This window comes from Panthera tigris, chromosome E3 (assembly GCF_018350195.1).
Source record: "Panthera tigris isolate Pti1 chromosome E3, P.tigris_Pti1_mat1.1, whole genome shotgun sequence".
NCBI classification, from domain to species: Eukaryota; Metazoa; Chordata; class Mammalia; order Carnivora; family Felidae; genus Panthera; species Panthera tigris.
This window is the reverse complement of record NC_056675.1, coordinates 35,925,268-35,943,815: the sequence shown is the minus strand read 5'-3', so window position 1 is coordinate 35,943,815 and position 18,548 is coordinate 35,925,268. Positions and strand designations below refer to the sequence as shown.

Genomic DNA, 18,548 nt, shown 5'->3' with positions numbered 1-18,548 from the left:
TCTTGGACTCAGGATGGTGGAATAGAAGTCTGAAAGAAGTTGGGTTCTTGTTGAATCTGAGAGTTGCTTAGAAAGCCAAGGGCTGTTTCTTTTTTTCCCTGGAATTTTAAAAACATATTTCGTATTTTTATGCTTATGATCATTGTTGGTCAGATTTGGTTTTCTGTTGTGGCTGAAGGCATCTTTACAGGTGTGTCTACACATGTACAAATAAGGTACACATTCACACACTCATACATTTCACTTCTTTATGTCCATAAATTTGTAGGAGTTTTAAATGTGATCAGACCACACGTAGCTTTTTAAACTCAACTTTATGTTAAGACATCTCTTCTTGTGTGGAGACATAGTGTTAACTTGCTATTTTAAACGATTGCATGTTATTTTATACTGAGTATGAATATGATTTATTTAACACTTCCACTAACAAACATTTAGGTAATTTTAATTTATTGGCTCTTACAAGTAATGCTGCAATCAACATCATAAAACCAATATTCTTGTCATCTCCCAGTAATAAATCCTTGGAAAATAAACAGAGAAGAACAGATGGTTATGTACAAAGGTGATTATTCCAGGATTAACATAATACCAAAAAATAGAGAAACATCTTAAATGTGAACATACAGAACTTGTTAAATAATTTAAGATGTACCCATATGATCCAACAGTTTGTGTCCACTCAAAATGATGGTTTTTAAGAGTATTTAGTGTCAAAAGAAAAATTCACAATAAAGACATAAAGATCATAAAGTATGATTATATTTATTATAAATATAGTCACACTGTGTAAAGTGAAAACTGACAAAACCCACCTCAAAATGTTAACAGTGGTTCCCTCTGGGAGGTGAGATGATGAATACTTTTAAATGTTTTTCTTTGTGCCAGTCCATTGTTCCAAATAAGCTGACATGCACATTTGGCATTAGCCGTGGCCTTGTATTGAATAATTTTATTCTTCCAACCCAGTGTTCACATCAAAGCACGTTCCAAATCATTCTCCAGAACATGAGTATTGATGATGGCACTGTTCTTGCTGCTTTACACAAATTTAAATAAAGCAAATCTGCATTTATTGAACCCATTTTAAATTTCCAATCAGCCAGGGGGCCTTTAGTGGGTGTGTGTATTTGTAAAATTGTGACCAGGGGAATAGAAGTAGCATCCTCTTCTAGAGACAGAACTTGGGCTCCAGTGAGTTCAAGCTAATGAAGATCATCCCCACTTGTTTTTCAATCCTAACCTATTTCCCCTTTGTGAGTGAAAGTACTCTGGGAACATACGCCATCCATCTTCGAATCCCCTATACCTCAGAAGAACAGGGAGCATTCACACACACACACACACACACACACACACACACACACACACACACACTCTAAGCAACAGACCAAAGAGGTGTATGTGCTGATGAGGCAGATAGAGAGCATAGTGGTTAGGAACCCCCAAGCTCATGCAGGCAGGGAGACTCCTGCCATTTATTACCTGCAGAGACTCAGCTCATTCCTCCACAGCTGGTGATAAACACAGTACTTTTTGTCTTAATCCGTTTTGGCCGCTATAAAAAGAATACCATAAACTGGGTGACTTATGACTGATAAATATATTTCTCATAGTTCTGGAGGCTGAAAGTCTTAAGATCCAAGGCACTGGCACATTTGATGTCTAGGGAGAACCCACTTTCTGGTTCATGCTTCGTGTCTTCTCACTGTGTTCTCATGTGGTGGAATGGTCAAAGGAACTTTCCAGAACCTTTTTATATAAGCTCAAACCTCATGAGTTAATTACTTCCCAAATGCCCCACCTCCTAATACCATCACATGAGGGGTTAGGATTTGATTTTTTAATTTATTTTATTATTTTTAAATCTTTTTTTAATGTATTCTCTATGCCCAGCATAAGGCTCACGCTCATGACCCCAAGCCCAAGAGTAGCATGCTCTACCAACTGAACTATCCAGGTGCCCCAGAGGGGTTAGGATTTTAATTTGTGAGTTTGGGGGTGAGGCACATACATTCCGTTTATAATATCTCTTATCAAGGTCACTAATACTATGCATATGGTGGCGTGATTAAGGGTTGGAACCATAGAGCCAGACTGCACACGTTCAAATCCTAGCTGCTCACCTCTTCGCTAGGTTATCTTGATGCTTTAACTTACCACAGCTCTCACTTCTACACTTGTGCAAGGTAGGAAACAGGAGCCCTTAGCTTATAGGGCTGCAAACATTAATGAGTTAATGCTCATAAGATAACTAGAACAGAACCTGGCATATGGTAAGTGCTTAAATAAGTGTTACAAAGTGTCAGTCAGTTTCAGTGAATAGGGTAATGCAGGTACTGTATTGAACAGAACTCATGGTACATTAGTGAGTGTATGTGAAATGTTATTATATACCATCATCTTCACCATAGCCCACATAGAGGGGATCTGGGTGTCATTGCTGGGGCATTAGAACAAGTCGGGGAAGGAGTTTGGGAGTCCATCCATAGGTTCTCTAGTCTCATTTTTCTCATCTCCCTTATAGGACCCACCACACAAGTTTGTGGGTCACTGACTCCGATCATTTTTTTATCCTCTCAAAGACGAATTTTCCTTAACACTAATTATAGGGTCGATGGACACAATATCCAGCAGACAGAATTCCTGGTGCTTTTGTTTTTCCTCCCCCACACCCATCCCCCGGAGTCTTGCTCCAGCTGAGCCACTGTCAGGCGGCTGTTCTGCTAAGCAGCCTGTCACATGTTCTGTTACAATCATGTTTTATTATAGCTTTCAAAAGATGACCTCTCATTCCACACACTCGTGTTTATAGAGGACTTCTGGCATTCTGAAAGGAAACAGATAGCAGAGTCTCCAAACCCTTTATTTGCTTCAGCTGATAACTGCTCTGGCCAGAGATGAGCCCTGCAGTGATTACAAGATGTAATTTACTACAAAAGACAGTTAATATTACTTACAAACCTGTCATCAGTTCTGGGGAAATCAGAGCCGAAAGAATGCGTGGGACAAATCCGAATCTACCTAAATATCTTGGTCCGATACAATTACAAGTTTATAGATTTACCATTTAAGAAACAGCCCCGTTATGAAACATTCGTCCGCACAGACAGACAATATAAGGAACAAGCAAGATTATATCCTTTTATGTGGATCAAGGACATAGGCAACATAAGACAGAAAGGAAGTCAAAAAAGCCCTGAAGAGGAACTTAAATGCTAGCCTTGTGAATTATACCTGGGGATATTAACTGGGGGATTAAATCTGTGCAAAAGCCTCTAATATGACTAAACAAAGTCCCTCAGGTAATGCTCTGAATCAGAAAAATGTGCGAAAATATAGCCTCTTAAATGTGATTATAGTCAGAGCTGCAGTTACTCCCCGAGAAAAAGGGCATTGGAAGTACAGAAATGAAAGAAAAAAATGTTTTAAAACTTTTGTGTTACACCAGAAATTATAGAGTAGCAACAGCTTAGGGATTTAAATAACCCCTTTAGCCCAATTCTAAAGCCTTTGTGCTTTAAACTGAAGAAAAGAAAGAAATTAGATATCCAATTTAGGACTTTTCTCTTTTTTTTTTTTAAAGATCGTGAAATGGAAGAGTCGTTTTTGCTGAGTGACTAATTGAGTGAGTATATGATTGCAACTTGGGTTATCATTCAGAAGAGATGGCTCTTGCATTTCAGCTTCTCATGGGCTACTCTCTCTCCTGGGCTTTCAGGAGAGTTTCTTGTTCAGCTGGTTATTATCTAATGGAGATGAAGGTAACAGTTTCGGTGCTTTTGTTGGTATCGTGGTCAGAGTTCAGAAATCTCATGAATCAGCCTTTGCCGTTTGCATTGCTTCCTGCAGGAGTCCTGCAGGAATTCTAGCTGCAAGCAGCAATACGGGGACAGTAACTATGAGAATATTCCGTGGCTTTGTAAACACCCCGTACCTGAATTCAGCTCTGGTAAAAGGCCGCCAGGGCATCTTTTTATTCTTCTCTCTTATCTCCATTCTGGAGTCCCTAGACCTTGGGTCTAGGTCACTCTGGCACACTCACATGCACATAGAGAGATGAGAAGAGATCAGGTCTGTAGACCTCATCCATCTTAACTCACCCTTCCACATGTATTTCTTGAGAATAAGAGATTGGAAGTAGAAAAGATATGGCTGGGCTTGACCCAAGCAACTAGGACTTTCTTCATTCTGCTGATTTCTACCCTATGGGATCAAAAGGTTTATAGGAAAGAGGGTAGAGCCAAGGATCCTGCCTTCTGAAGCACAGAGACCTTGCCTTCCAGTAACAGGGTCCAGTCATTAATGTGGATCATTCTCTCTTATGGGGAGGTGCAGGGGAGCTAAAAGTTAAGGGGATAGAAGCAATCTTGGCATGAGGGGAGGGATGGAATTCTATTTCCCCTCATTATTTATTTCCTGAATTCTTTATCGGTCATTTGTATATACTCTTTGGAGAAATTCTTTGTTGAAATTGGATTTTACTCTTGTTGGGTTTTAGGAGTTCTTTATGTATTCTGGATGTTAATCCCTTATCAGATAATTAATTTGCAAATATTTTCTCCCATTCTGTGGATTGCCTTCTCACTTTGTTGGTAGTGCCCTTTAATGCACAAAAGTTTTGAATTCTGATCAAGTCCAGTGTGTCTTTTTCTGTTTTCTTGCTTGTGTTTTTGTCTTACACTGTTTAAAAGTACAGCAGCAAACTGTTAATTTGTTTGAATCTGGGTGCTCTCTGTAGAACAAGAAGGGAAGGTCACCAAAATCTCATGATTTGGTGGTCACATCTCCCTGTAGCGGGTGAGAGGATCCGTGTGTGTGATGAAACCCTAACCATCGACCCCAAAGAGGCCATGATGTTCTTGCAGAAAAGCCACCTGAAGGGTGGGGATGCGCATGATGCTGTGAAGCTAGGCTGTGACTCCTGGGAGGCCATCCTCTCAGGCTAGTCCCCCTGGCTCACCTCCAAGGTGTTCGGGCACTCACTGATGCATGGACAGCTCATATGTTCATCCAAGTACCACATCTGCACTCAAGATGAGCTGGAAATGCAATGTTCCTTGTCCAGCACTTTCCGTGGGTTTCTACTGCCCTCCTCACTTCTTTTTGTCACCAACACAAGAAAAAAAAATAAGCCTCACAAATTAATTAATTTCAGTAATGTTTGCTTAACCCTTATACTCTGGGCTCCTTCCTAGTGGCAAAAGAGTAAAATAGAGTTGCAAATGGACACTAATCATTGCCATTGTGGTCTTAGTTGGTTATTGTTTTAACATTAGATGATCTAAAGAGTGGTTGGGGAAGGTCTGAGTCACAGCATGCTTGAGGGATAAGAATCACAAAACTCAAATGTCTCAGGGCTGTGCTCATGGCAGAACATGGCTGTTTAAAGGGTTGAGTGGCTTGTGGCCTCCAATTGCCAGAGCTGCTGATTTTTTTTTTTTTCAGGAGAACCTGGAAATTGGATTCTTATATGAAATAGCTCAAATTTTTTAATTTAAATTTTTAAAGGAATCGATTTTAAAAATTCACTATGAAAGCCACCATCTCATGCACAAAACAACAACAACAAATCTGTCTTTGAGATGAATACACACTATTGATTTAAGCTCCTTGCTTTTGTAGTTAGACCAGTGTTTCTCAACATTCACACACATTGGTATCATCTGGAAAGCTTTTAAAAAAATGCCAGTGCTTCGTTCAGCCTGACTGCAGATCAAATGAATCAGAGTCTCTCGGGGTGGGTTCCGGGCATCAGGACTTGTTATAGCTGCCGGGTGATTGTAACGTGCAGCAGCGTTCAGAACTGGTGGGCTCAAGGCAGTGTCTACAGCCAGGATCCTGTTGTACCCGCCTCTTTCCCATTAGTAAGGACATCTGGATTGTGATTGCCGGACACCAAGATGGCCCTAATTTTAGGGTTAACATCTGGATTGTTGGCTGTATTTTTTGCTTCCTGTCCTTTTCTAGGCATTTATAGACACAGACAGATGTCCCTTTAACTTCATTTTCCATGTGTCCCTTCTGTAAAGTTTTGATCCCGAACTTTGTGATATATCACGTCTCTGAGCAAGTGAACTTTCACTATTTAGAGAAGTTTGTAGCTTCTTAATTTTGATGTCCTTTTAATTTCTCAGCCTCTGGGTTTCTCCAGCCCAGCTGCCATTGGTCTTTGCAGACTTGTCCTTGAAACATGGAGAGCCCTTGTTGGTTCTTGTGAGCCCTTTTTAGTTCTTGTTTCAGACCCATCTGCTTCCCTCTCCTCTCCTTGCTGTTTGCACACACACTCCTCACTCTTTTCAATGCTAGCTTTTTGGAGTCACTTAGATGACTCCAGCAAGCTGTACCAAAAAAAAGAGAGAAAGGGAGGAAGGGAGAAAAGAAAGGAAGGAAGGAAGAAGAAAGGAGGAAGAAGAAAGCAGAAAAAAAGAAAAAAAATAAAGACTGTGGACAGGAAGCTACCATAGAAGGATAAGGTGATCTTTAAAATGACTTTTATTTCCAGGAGTGGCTGGGTGGCTCATTGGCTCAGTTGGTTAAGCATCCGACTTCAGCTCAGGTCATGATCTCATGGTTTGTGGATTTGAGCCCCACATTGGGCTCTGTGCTGATGGCTCAGAGCCTGGACCCTGCTTCTGATTCTCTGTCTCCCTCTCTCTTTGCCCTTCCCCTGCTCTTGCTCTGTCTCTCAAAAATAAATGTTAAAAAATAAATAAAAATAAAATGACTTTTATTTTTAAAAGCTATGAATCTTATCATTGATTTTGTCACTTGTGATAATAGTATTGTAGTTATATAAGAAAGTATCCTTAATTTTGAGTGGCAGAAACTGTTTAGGAAGTACAAGGGAAATGACATGAACTCTAGACTTGCTTAAAATACTTGAGCCAATAAATGAATACATAGTAGCAAGTTAAAAACAAAGGTAGCAAAACCTTGATGACTGTAGAATAAGGATGATGAGTATATGAGTCTCATTATAAAATATGTTCCACTTTGTACATGTTTATTATGTACCCACACACACATATAATTATAATATCTGTAAGAGTCTAAAGTTTGTAAGAATGTGATTCCAAGATTCTATAATTACTTCTTTCTTACCACTTAATCTGTGCTTAAGAATAATGTAACCGTAAAAGAAATGAATGCATGACATTTTAAAAAATACATGAATAGTTTCGTAATAAAAATCAGCACATACAATTAGGAAAATAAAAAATAGGGAAAATCGCATCTACACGTTCATCCTCCTGGCATAACCGATGTTAGCTCTTAGAGTTAGCCTTCTGGCATTGTTTTCATTGCTGCGCAAACATTTGGATTCTGCTTTATTTCTTGATGATATTATCAAGCACAGACTCTGTACTGGGTCTTGCATTGTGGCAGTATTACCTATCTAGCTGCTTTGAATTTACAATCTTCAATAAACCCTAAAGAGGGAAACCCGAAATGACAGCATTTTGCCCAGATGAAGTCATCCAATGAATTTGTCACTGGAGTGAGTGTCTTATTCATGCTTGTACTTGGGCATCTTGTAGTGCTAAGTATATTTCTAGTAACACAGGAATACAAGTGTTGGGGAGAAGGATAGGCAGAGACTTGGAAAGAGAAACAGAGACTGAGGTGGGGCTATTTAAAGTACTGCTTCTGATATTGCTTGCATATCATGACATCAGAAAGCCCTTTCTTCCTGAAATTCACATCCAGGCAAATTATTTTGAGGACTCTGGGTACCACACAGCCAAACTGGCTACACATCTTTGAATCTATCTGAGATCAATGCATTTCACACGCACTGAATCATAATCCCTAAGAGTAGAACTCAGGACTCCAGATTTTAACAGGCTTCCTGGAAAATTCTTGGTGACCAGTGTAGCACACATTTGATAAGGTATTGGGCAGCTATAGAAAGATGTTGGAATGGACTGAATCTTTCAGAAACAATTCATTGTGTTTAATATAGTCAAAAGGAAAGGAAAGTCTTAGATTTTAGATCTTTGATATCCATATTTTTTAAAGTAAGCATTAGTATATAATAAAGCTTTTAATGTAAATATTAGTAACCAATGATTTCCCAGTCAGCTTAAGCAATTAGGATCCATTCATTCTCCTTTGTGTCTGCTTATATGTGCACAAATAAGGCACAGATATCTCAGAGTTTGCAGTTTCCTCATGCGCTATGTGGTTCCAAAATTCACTGGAAAAAGCAAAGACCAAAAATAATACTGTTTCACCTGCTAACAGAGCTATCACAGGATGGAGAGAACATACTTAAGATGTCTTATGTCCTCATTTCACTTCTAACTGACCTCTGTCCACAAACATCCTTGCTTTTGGAGTTGGCAGTATACTGAAATGTAGCAGATGCAAACTTGGAAAGAGAAATAAGCTTGAGCCTTGGCTCTGCCCTTTACTCTACAAGCTTTGGCAAGTGATGTATCCTTTCTAAGGTTTATCATCTTTTAAGTCGAACAATAGTTTTCACTGCGCAGGATTTCTAGATAATTTAATAAGACAACTTATAGAAAACTGCCTGAAACAATAAGTGCTTAAGAAATGTTATTTCATCAATTGACACTCATTTTTTTTAACATTTATTTTATTATTTATTTTGAGAGAGTGAACATGAGCAGGGGAAGGGCAGAGAGAGAGGGAGAGAGAGAATCCCAAGCAGGCTCTGCATGGTCAGTGCACAGACTGACATGAGGCTCCACCTCATGAACTGTGAGATCATGACCTGAGCTGAAATCAAGAGTCAAGACGTGTAATCAACAGAGCTATCCAGGTGTCCCTGTTGCTCATTTTCTTAATTCATGTCTTCTTAGATCTAAGTTTGCCTTTTTTTTTTTTTTTTTGGATAATCACATTTTCTGTTTCTTTTTATAGTAACACTGCTTTGTGTTGGAACCCATACTACATATCCAAATTAAGTGAAATATTCCCAAGTAAAGCAACATAGTATCTTCAAAAATAAAAACAAAACAAAACCTTGAAGTTTGGAGCCATTGAAAGACTTGGGTTTAAGTTCCAGTGCTGTTGCAACTAATTATGTTTTGCTTGTTTGTTTTTGGTACAAGCTAATTTTCTCATCTGCAAAATGGGGATTATACTCCCTGTCTGTATGAGATTACTTTTGCTACTGTAACAAATTACCATGAATTTAGTGGCTTAATAAACAAGAATTCATCTTCTAATAGTTCTGGAGGTCAGATGTCTGGAATCCAGCTCCCTGGGCTAAAACCAAAGTATCAGCAGGACTGTGTTCCTTTCTGGAGGCTTTAGGGGATAATTCATTTCTTGGCTTTTTGCAACTTCTGGAGACTGCTTGCATTCCTTGGCTTATGAACCCCTTACACATTCAAAGCTCACCATAGCCAAATAAGTTCTCCACGTGTTAGGTTACTTTGACATTAGCCTTCTTTTCTCTTCTCCATTTCGAGACCCTTGTGAGTGCAGTAACACCAAGTTCATAGTCCAGGATAACCTCCCAATTTTAAGTTGTCTGATGAGCAACCATAATTCCATCTGTTACCCTGTTACCTTAATTCTCCTTTGCCTATTCATGTAACATATGCACAAGTTCTGTGGATTGTGACCTGGCTATCTTTGGGGGGCAGGATTCTGCCCCTCGCAGTCACCTCATAGAGGAGTCTTAGGCTTTAATGAGAAGACGTAGGTGATGTTCTTCCCACAGTCGCTGGCAGATAAAATAACAGGTCCTGAAGATGAAGATGTTGATGGTAAAGATGATTTTTAAACATAAAAGTGTTTCCTTCTTTTGAAAGCAACTTTGCTTTTTACTGTAGCTGGATTTGCTGGATTTGTATATATCACAGTGAATTTCCCCCATGCAAAGATTCACTAGTTCAGTGCAGTGGCCCTTCCTTGCATGTGCAGTCCCTTTTGTAACACTGACAGTGGTGATTTGGAGGGAAATGGCCAGATAGAAGTAAAAGAAGAATGGAGATGAATGGGTGCCATGTTGATTCTCCAAGTCTGAAGCTCTTTGGGCTGTACTAGACTCAATCATTATTCTGATTAGAGTATATATACATTTTGCTTTCTGCTGTTTATTTTTAAATGTTATCAAGATTTTATTCATCAAGTTTTTAATGAAGCTCCTAAGATATAATTTCCCATAAGGATAGATCTCAAACAGTTAGGTCTTACATTTTAGGACACAAAAGTCATACTTCATAACAAGCAAAGCATTTCACCAATATAGAAGAAACTCATTTGGATCAGTGAAATATTGACAATATAGTTTTTATAGATTAATTATAATGAGTTTCATGTATGTGAAAACACACTAATAAATCAGACTACCAAGTGGTTACATCATTCAACATCTTTCCCCAAACTATCCCAATAATACCATTAAAAATGTCTATGATTTTTTAAATCATCTACTTTGAAGAATAGAAAAAAAAAAAAATATATATATATATATATACTCTAAGCATATACACAGCTTATGAATTACTGCCAACCCGTTCTTTTAAAAATAGTTTACTAAATATAACTGTTCTATTCATAATACATCAGAATATCTGATAGACCATAATATATGGTCTTCATTTGCATGGGAGCCACATTGTACTTAGCAAGAGCAAAGTATATTTAATGCCAAATTATAAAAAGGTATGTGTTATCATAGACATAAGATTTTACTCATAAGTCCTCAGAAGCAAAAACAAGGGTTGGGAGTTTAGGGGACTTTATTGGTTTTCCTCTACCTTAATATGGTGCCCATCTTTTACCTCTTAGAGGTTTGTGTCCAAGCTTATTGCTTACTCTTGATTCTGGTACTCCTATTGCATTACTTTTCATGACACAATTCTCTGCAATGAGCATGATTTTTCATACTCATGTTCCACCGTTCCATAAAACTGCCCAAGGATACTCAGCACTCCTCTGCCTCTTCCCCATTTCCTATTTCACAGGAGAATGCTTCTTAGCCTATGGCTTCTGGGTATGTTTAGGCAATTGCATATGCGGCTAGAAGACTTGAATATGGGAGAAACTACGGCTATTTCTCTTTCTCTCTGTGGTTCCTGGGGGCACCTCCAGGTCCTCTGTCAGCATTTGCCTCCACAGTCCCAGCTCTCCTGGCAATGTGTCCTCCGTGGCAGGTGGCCCCGATTTCTGAGCTCTTACGGTTCCACTTCTCCCTCTTGGTGTCCGTTGTCAAGTCTCCAAGTTCTAGGTTCTCCCCTCACCTGTCCTTGATTCTTCCTCTTTTCCCAATTGCCTATGTTAGGTTTCTTTTCTTTTAAAAGGCCTACGTTAGTCTCTGGTTCTTGGATTACCTTGATATACCTGCCTCTTCTACACAGAAGATTATGGATTTGGGTATTAGCACTGGTAACAATACTCTCGTGTTTGTTTTTTTTTGTTTAATCTTTATTTTGGGATAATTGTAAGTTTTGAGTTACAGAGAATTCTGGTATGCCCCTCACCAGTTTTCCCCTAACGTTGACATTTTGTATCACCACAGTATGTTTATCAAAACTAAGAAACTGGCCCTGATACAGCACTATAAACCCCAGACTTTTTTCAGATTTCATCAGCTTTCCCATAGACGTCCCTTTTTCTCTTGTAGGATCCAGTCTAGGTATCAATCACATTATGTGTAGTCACCAAGTCTCCTTAGTTTACTCTTGGCTGTAATAGTTTCTGTCTTTCCTTGTCTATCATGACATTGACAGTTTTCAGAAGTAATGGCTCAGGTATTTTATAGAATACGTTTGAATTTAGGTTTGTCTGATGTTTCTCTCATGACTAAACTTCCATTAGAGTTGGGGGGTTGCAGAATATCACAGTGAGGTGCCCTTCCCAGTATATCATATTAGAAAATATGCGATGTACCTCATTGGTTAAGGTTAAGATATCCAGCAGGTTTTTCCATTGTTTGGTTACTGTTTCTCTCCTTTTCGATACTTGATTTTTGAATGTGGGTAACTGAGTCTAGGGCATACTCATGATGAGGATAATTCAGCACCACTCCATGGAGGAAGATTATCTAGATAACTGTGTTATTTGGAAATGTTGGTAAGCTATATTTGTCCATTCTCTCCCAATTTCTTAATTCAGTTCTTTATTTATGTCAGTGTAGACTTGTGTCTAGTTATTTTATGCTCCAATTGTAATCTCTCAGTACTTGTTCTGGTGGCTATAAGGTTTAGCCACTGAGTCCTTTTGCATTGGTTCTTGTGTCCCTTTGACCTGCCCCCATTCCTTTGTTTTGATGATTTCCTTACTTTCTGCCTGAAAATATATTCATTTTCATTGTATTTCTCCAGCCTCGGCTCTAGGGTCAGACATTTCTCTAGAACAGCTCGAAATTTTCAACTTTCCCCCTGCTTTTTGTGTCTTTCTCTATTACTTTTGTCAAAAGGTAAAATAATGCATTTGCTCACTCAGCAAGTATTTATTGAGTGACAGTTGTATACGAGACAATGGACTTATTCTCTGTGTACCTGTTTCTGAACAGAACAAAATACAGCCTCAGCTTTCAAACAAGCAAAATAAATACACATGCTATGTGAGTCTGTGTGTGTGTGTGTGTCTCACACAAATCTTTAATTAAATAGCTTGGCTTCAGTTGTACATTATTGTATAGCAAAAACTACTGTTACAAGACAGTAGGAATTCGATGACAAGCTTTCCATGGGGCTAGGGCAATTGATTTCCTGTATGTTTAAGAAAATATTTGTTTTTTCCAGAAGAGCATATCCTCAAAACTAAAGATATAGATTACCAAATTCAGTTTGACAAACCAAGCCCCCTTGCAGTTCATGAGCAGAGAGAGAAGAGGCAGGTGTTTGTCCCAAGCATCTGTGTGTGTTTTGGAATTCACATGATAAATACCATGGCACAGGAACTGTCAGGCCTGATTAATACTTTACACTCACAGAGCATGTGCCTTGATCTATAGGCTTTATGCTTGCTGCGTGGGTCCCCGACAAGGCAGCCCTCAGCATCAGCCTCCCAGCAGCTCCCCCACTGAGTGCTTCTCCTCCATGTCATATGCTCAGTTGTCATCTTTGCTAAAGGATTTTCAGCTTGGAAAATAATTTGGTACAAGGATCAACTTGGGAAAGATGGAGAGCAATTTCCTTTGACTGCCCATGGCGGGGGGAGGGGGAGCAGTTTAAAACACACACACAAAAGTCAGTATAATAATGCATGGCACAAAAGAACTGAGTAACTTCTTTACCCAGCGGAGTGATTAGTAGATTACACCACAGGGTCCCACACTGTCTTCCACCCTAAAAACTTACAGTAAAAGTAAACAGTAGTATAATTTCCGTGAAAGGACAACTGATTTTATGCAGTGGCAACCATGTAACACAATCCTAGTGGTTGCTGAATAAAATATGACATGTTTGTCCAATAGTATGAAATCCTAGATGATTACTAAACAAAAAGAAGTAGAAATCTGATTCCAACATGTGGAGATAAGTAGGTACAGATACTCCACAAATATGGAAGAATGTACTTCAGTTCTTAACTAGAGTTCTTCTTTGAGAAGTGGGTTTAAGATGACTTTTGGGGCGCCTGGGTGGCTCAGTTGGTTGAGCTTCCAACTTAGACTCAGGTCATGATCTCATGGTTTGTGAGTTGGAGCCCCGTGTCGGGCTCTGTGCTGACAGCTCAGAGCCTGGAGCCTGCTTCAGACTCTGTGTCTCCCTCTCTCTCTGCCCCTCCCCTGCTCACTCTCTCTCTCTCAAAAATAAATAAACATTTTTAAAAAAGGAAATTTCCTTCTAAATAATGAAATAATTATCATTTCTGATGCATTTCAAAATACCTGCTACAGGAAAGAATGTTTTACCAAAGATATGAAGAAATGTATCCTAGGTATTGTGTTGGATGAACTTCCTTTCTCCAAACCTTCTTTAAATATCACACTGAGTGTCAAGAATTAGCATCACTGGGAATTTTTTGTGAAGAATGGGGGCATATACCCAGGACATAGATGGTTGTGATAAAGAATAAAACCAGATCTGATTGTTTGGATATGGTTGGTTTTAACCAGGACCCGATAAAGCAATTAATTATGGGCCACTATATTATTGTTGTAGGACTGCTGGAATAAAATACTGTGAAGTGTGCTTAAAACAACAGAATCTTATTCTGTCAGTTCTGAAGGGTGGCAAGTCTGAAATCAAGGTGTTGGAGACACTGAAGGAGAATTTACCCTCTTCTGGGTTCGATGTTTTTCCACAACCCTTGATGTTCCTTGGCTTACAGATGTGTCATTCCAATCTCTGCCTCCGTCTTCCTGTGGTAGTCTCCACGACCTGTTTTCACATGGCCACTTTCTTATTTTTTTAAAAAAATTTTTAAATGAGTATTTATTTTTGATGGAAAGAGACAGAGAGCAAGCAGGTAAGGGCAGAGAGAGAGGGAGACACAGAATCTGAAGCTGGTTCCAGGCTCCAAGCTGTCAGGGCAGAGCCCAACACGGGGCTGGAACTCAGGAACCGTGAGATCGTGACCTGAGCTAAAGTCAGACGCCCAACCAACTGAGCCACCTAGGTGCCCCATGACCATTTTATTGTAAGGACACCAGTCATACTGGAGTAGGGACCCATCCTACTCCAGTATGACCTCATCTTAACTAATAACATCTGCAATGACCCTATGTTGAATAAGTTCACATTCTGAGGTACCAGAGGTTAGGACTTCAACATATCCTTTTGCTGTTAGCAGACACTTAAAAGAGATAGATACGTGGATTCCATCTGTTCATTTCACTTATTCTGAGATGGAGCCTGGACATGAGTATTAAAAGAAATAACCATTGTAATGTACAACACGATCTACAAGCCCCCTGTTGCAGACTAAGAGCCATCTGGATGGTGTCCCGAAGACAGTTTATATCTTTGCTTAATCGCAAACCCGTCATATGAAATGTGATTTAAATTTACAAAATAGATATTTTGTCAGTGGCTATTTTTCCCTCTACAAATGGCATTTTCTACCCTATTAAAGATTAACTGCTTTTTTATTCAGAGAGTTCCCCAGTGGATTTACACCAGAATTTCATTCACCAGTGCTAATAATTCAGAGACATTCACATTTGAACATGGCCATGGGGGCAGTTATTGCTACCTCAAAATAAAGAACTTCTTTTACATGAAATGACCATATGCTTTCCATCACTCTTTCCTAATCCAGGAGAGTATCAATGCAAATGCTTATATTTTCCCTCCTTTGAAAGCCTCTATTTATAGCTTTTGTCTATTGGCATGTACGTGAGAAATCAGCACTGCCATTAACAGATGGATTAGGCTCAGCCACATTTCCCTTCTCACAGGCACTGTCTGCTTGGCATGTGGAGTTGCATTCCCTTGCTTGCTAATCTTCATGTGATGCAAGACAGCTCCCATCCCCCTCTTAATTTCCTTTAGTTCCAGGAACTATTTGCGAGCCAGCTGTACCAAGTCCTGCACATTGTAGCTTGACTTCCTGAGTTCTGATTTTGAATCCATACATAAAGACAAGGACACTGACCAGTTTCACCGTTAGGGAAGGTGGGCTGCTGTTGATATGGAAGACTGCCCAGCAGATCAAGATAGAACATCATTTTCAAAGTAGAAAGTCTTTTGTGGAAATTGTTAGACTTCTTTGCAGAAGCAAATTTGCATTGTTTTTACATTCACTTAACTTTTCCTGCTGTTTGGGCACTTAGTTAGTCAACAATAAAAGCATGTATCTGCCCATATTCCCCATTCTTTTAAAATGTTTATTTGTTTTGGGGTACCTGGGTGGCTCATTCATTTAAATGTCCAACTTCAGGGGTGCCTGGGTGGCTCAGTCAGTTGAGTGTCTGACTTTGGCTTAGGTCATGATCTCACGGGTTATGAGTTCAAGCCCCACATCGGGCTCTGTGGTGACAGCTCAGAGCCTGGAGTCTGCTTCAGATTCTGGGTCTCCCTCTCTCTCAGCCCCTTCCCTGCTCACGCTTTGTCTCTGTCTCTCTCAAAAATAAACAAACATTAAAAAAAATTTTTTTTTAAAGTTTATTAGTTTAGGGGAGCCTGGGTGGCTCAGTCAGTTGAGGATCTGACTTCAGCTAAGATCATGAAATCATGTTTCATGAGTTTGAGCCCCTCATTGGGCTTGCTGCTGTCAGCACAGGTCCTGCTTCGGATCCTCTGTCCCCCTCTCTGCCCCTGCTCTGCTCATGTGCGTGCTCTCTCTCTCTGTCTCTCAAAAATGAATGAACATTAAAAAAAAGGTTGGGGCGCCTGGGTGGCTCAGTCGGTTGAGCGTCCGACTTCAGCTCAGGTCATGATCTCGCAGTTCGTGAGTTCGAGCCTCGCGTCGGGTTCTGTGCTGACAGCTCAGAGCCTGGAGCCTGCTTCGGATTCTGTGTCTCCCTCTCTCTCTGCCCCTTCCCCGCTCGTGCTCTGTCTCTCTCTGTCTCTCAAAAATGAATAAACGTTAAAAAAAAAAAAGTGATTGACACTTCTATAAAAAAAAAAGGTTATCAGTTTTTGATAGTTTAATGAACTATTAACTAGTTTAACCATTAACTAGTTCATAAGTTAACTATATGCCATAATCTGTGGTGTTAGATCCTCCCAGAATTAATCAGAATAATGCCCCCTCTGCCCAGATGATAATGGCCAGGTGCTATAGAAGTGGTTTTTTTCAGTCATCAAATAGTCCAAGTTGGACAAGTTTGATCAGGGAGTGGCTTCCTTCCCTGCAGTGATTCAGGGATCCAGGGTCTACCCATCTCATGTCTCAGCCTTCCCCTAGGGTGTTGTCATCATCATCACCATCTGCATCCAGTAGGTAGAAGTGATTTAAAAAAGCATGAAGAACACATATGCTAGGCTTAGCCTAGAATTGGTTTATCTTTTTTCACTCCTACTTTATTGTTGAGACCCAGTCTCATGGAAGATGTCTGCAAGGGATGTGGGAAATGTAGTCTCACTGTGCACTTTGGAAGAGGAGGGAAGTGGGAAGTTTGGGGAAAAGGAAAGACAATGTCCTACAACTGAGTTTTTAAAAGTCTTCTGTGTGACCTAACGTTGGATTCTTCTTTTTCTCTGTCTTTAACATTTGATTCAAATGAAGGCATTTCTACTTACCTTTCGTATAATAACCATAGCTATTAGCCACAACTAACAGAGTGTTTATTGGGACTTCCTGTTACTCGAGAGCAATTGGTTCTAAGCATTTTAATGAGTTTTCCTATTTAATTGCAAGAGGCAGGACTTTTTCAAGAAGAGTAGCCACTGTAGAGAGGGCTGTTATAGCTCAGAGCATTAGTCTGATTAATTCTGGGATGATCTAACATCAGGCTATGGCAAAGTACTGCCAATAGGCTACACCTGGCCTGTGTCTGTTTATGTAAATAAAGTTTTATTGTAACACAGGCATGCTTACCCATTTGTATAGTGTCTGTGGCTGCTTTAATTCTTCAACAGCAGAGTTGGATTTGCCAGTGGATACCGCATGGCCTGACCTGGATGATGTTTACATGTCCTTCACAGGAAGTTTTTGGCTGCTGATTATATCATTGATCTTCAAACAGGGTTGTTAACCTAGAGGTGCTTGGGTCCACCATGCAGGATTTGGGAGATATAACTAGTGGGATGATGAGTCCACACATCCCTTCTAAAAGGGCAGCTCCAGCTTGACCTTATCTCTCTGTAGGGTTCTCTATAAACTCCAGTTAGGGAAATTCAAGTTTGGAATTGATTACACAAAACCATTCATGTCCATTATGGGAAGGACGTGGATCCTGATCTTCCTCCATGGAGGAAGCCATAGAAAGTCACCTTAATCTAGGTGGCATAGGCCCGTCTAAAGGCATGAATTTCCAGGTAAGAGTCACAACATTCTTTAATTCATTCAAAAACATTTCTTGAATGCTTTGTATGTGTTCCAGGTGCATAACATAAGACAGGGCACATCACAAACAAGGTTTTAACTCTCAGGGAGCCTATAGTTTGATGGAGGGGAGGCAGACGATAGACACAGCATGGATGTTTTATGTAGTCTTAGCTGGAGGGAATAAGCCAAGACAGTGGATAGTGAGTGATAGAGTTCTCTGTTATTTAGGAAGGTCAGAGAATGTATCCCTGAGGAGGTGACCTGAATCTGGATAAGGATAGAAAGTAACATGTTTATCTGAAGAGTGTCAGGGCAGCTGTAGCAGCAAAAATGAAGCATTACAAATATTAAGGTGGCTTTCCAAACATCGTTCTATGCAACTTTCCAGAAGTGTTCTCTCTTTGCACACCGTTTCATCTTTTGGTGCATGCTGTGTCTTACATGTGCATCAAGGAGGTTCACCTTGATTTTCCTGTCTACCTGGCAAATACTTCCTCATTGTCATGTCATTGTCATATCAAAGACTGAGCTCAAATGGAGCAACCTTTGTGATGCTTCTCATTGTTGTGGGTAGGATTGCCATTCACTCCTTTTCTTCCTCTGTATCTTGAATGTCTGTGTTCCCAGTGTTGTATTTGTGTTGTGTTTATGTGAACAAAGGAGAGGGATAGTTGGGTCTGGCTCTC

General features: G+C 39.8%; 1 protein-coding gene across 16 annotated transcripts in view; it reads left to right on the top strand.

The window, feature by feature from the left end:
* Positions 1–18,548, top strand: part of RBFOX1 (RNA binding fox-1 homolog 1) — a 1,530,248-nt gene that overhangs the window by 560,754 nt on the left and 950,946 nt on the right. The gene's annotated exons all lie outside the window — the stretch shown is intronic.